Below are 2,500 nucleotides of genomic sequence, written 5' to 3' on the forward strand. Positions count from 1 at the left end.
CAGTATTCGCTTCAGTCGATTCCAACTTCCCAAAAACCTGCCTTCTTCGCAGTTCGGCTAAGTCTCCCTCGTTTCCAACTTTCCTCTAAGTTGCCCTCCTCGCAGTTTGGCCAAGTTCACTCTTTTCCAGCGTCATCCCCCCAAGTTGCCTTGGGCGCAGTTCGGCCTAGTTCACTCTTTTCCAGCATCATCCCCCCAAGTTGTCTTGTTCGCAGTTCGGCCTAGTTCACTCTTTTCCAGCGTCATCCCCCCAAGTTGCCTTGTTCGCAGTTCGGTCTAGTTCACTCTTTTCCAGCATCATCCCCCCAAGTTGCCTTGTTCGCAGTTTGGCCTAGTTCACTCTTTTCCAGTGTCATCCCCCCAAGTTGCCTTGTTCGCAGTTTGGCCTAGTTCACTCTTTTCCAGTGTCATCCCCCCAAGTTGTCGTTGCCAACAACCCAAGAGTCCATAGTATTCGGAGTTCTAGCGGGGCCTCCCCTTGCTTCCAACAACCCAAGAGTCCATAGTATTCGGAGTTCTAGCGGGGCCTCCCCTTGCTTCCAACAACCCAAGAGTCCGTAGTATTCGGAGTTCTAGCGGGACCTCCCCTTGCTTCCAACAACCCAAGAGTCCATAGTATTCGGAGTTCTAGCGGGGCCTCCCCTTGCTTCCAACAACCCAAGAGTCCGTAGTATTCGGAGTTCTAGCGGGGCCTCCCGTTGCTTCCAACAACCCAAGAGTCCATAGTATTCGGAGTTCTCGCGTGGCCTCCCATTGATTCAAACAACCCAAAAGTCCATCTTCTTCGCAGTTCAACATCGCCTCCCTCGTTTCCAACAGGCCCAAAGGTCGTCTTCTTCGCAGATCCACGAAGAGCTCATCACGATTTGCCACATTCCATTTCCCACGGGTTGTCAACAACACTTTCTCACACTTCCCGCAATCGAGTACGTGCATGACATGCCAAAGCACATCTTATTTGCCTTCCATCGCACTCAAGACGACGGGTTGTGGAAGAACGATATTGTTCACAACAAGTTCAAGGACAACGTCTCAATCAAGGGACACAACCGAATTATGTTGACTGGGTCGCTAAAGTAAACCCGAGTTCATATAATGCACCGCATCCAAAAGAACTAGCCACAACACGTGCATCACTGAGATGTTTCACTAGATGGAACACGTGCGTGACATTAGGATCCTCCAACACCTCTTCGTGATGGAAAGATAGAATTCGAAGCAACCACAGAAGTACCGTCTAGTGGGTAGGCAACACAGGGACTGATCAACCAATATCACCCAAGGCAACGGGTGAAAATGGAAGAGATGCATGCTTGACCGTTCGATACGCAAGGCATGGAGCCAGCCAGCAAGTGCATCTCGATTACAACTCACACACCCTCACGTTCGCAAGACACCACACCACAAGACGGTCCACCCCCCACCTACCATGGGCAAGCAAGCAAATGGAAACATCAAGTGACGCAGGGTCAAGCATCGCTAGGCATGAAAATAACTTTCCACAATATCCGAGGGACTAGCTGCCGAGCTAACCAACGATCAGTGACGACCGTGTGTTGGTATTAATAAAGCTCAACAACTATGAAGAGGCTAGTTGTGCCATGATAAACATGCTAACGCACGCACCACGTGAGGGGGGAGGCCTCATCAAGCTCCCTTTAAAACCTGCCAGTGTGGAGCTGGCCGGCTCAAGGAGCACTCCCCCCCTATAAGAGGTTAATATGCAAAAGGCAAAATTGTACAAGTAGATACACTTTTTTTGAGCAGACATAAGTCCATATCTCGGGCTATACTTCGAATTTTGATGCGATTTTTTGCAGTAATTCGTAGAATAATGGTATCTCCTTGCTCACCAAATTTCATAATTTTTCTCGAAGGGGAACTATTTTTTTTATTTTTTTTACTTACCGGGTATGTGTAAAATCGGGAAAAATAGAAAAGCACATGTAGACTTCGAATTTCGACCTCATTTTTTCCAGTCCACCACTAAACAATATCAGGAACCTCCCCACAAAATTTCATTCAGTTTGGCCAAGGTCTTAAATTTGACAAATTTTGGCACCAACCTATCTAGTCGCGGTGCACCGACCAACTTGGCCAAGTGCAAAATGCATCCAATTCAAAACTTTTGTGCACCAACACTTTTACAGTACTCATTTGGGGGCATTTGGAGGCCTTTCCAACCCTCACATCTCAAAAACCACGAATTTCATTTTTTCACAAATCTCCCCACCAAGCCATCTAGCTATGCCGTGGTGCACCGCCAACCTTGGCCATGTGCAAAACCCTCCGAACTCAAAACTTTCGTGCACCAAGAATTTCATGGTATTCATTTGGGGGCATTTGGAGGCCATTCCAACCCTCACATCTCAAAAACCACGAATTTCATTTTTTCACAAAACTCCCCACCAAGCCATTTAGCTATGCCGCGGTGCACCGCCAACCTTGGCCATGTGCAAAACCCTCCGAACTCAAAACTTTCGTGCACCAAGAATTTCAT

Source organism: Vigna unguiculata, unplaced genomic scaffold (assembly GCF_037176805.1).
Source record: "Vigna unguiculata cultivar grain cowpea cultivar isolate G323 ecotype 2 unplaced genomic scaffold, ASM3717680v1 ptg000069l, whole genome shotgun sequence".
NCBI lineage: Eukaryota > Viridiplantae > Streptophyta > Magnoliopsida > Fabales > Fabaceae > Vigna > Vigna unguiculata.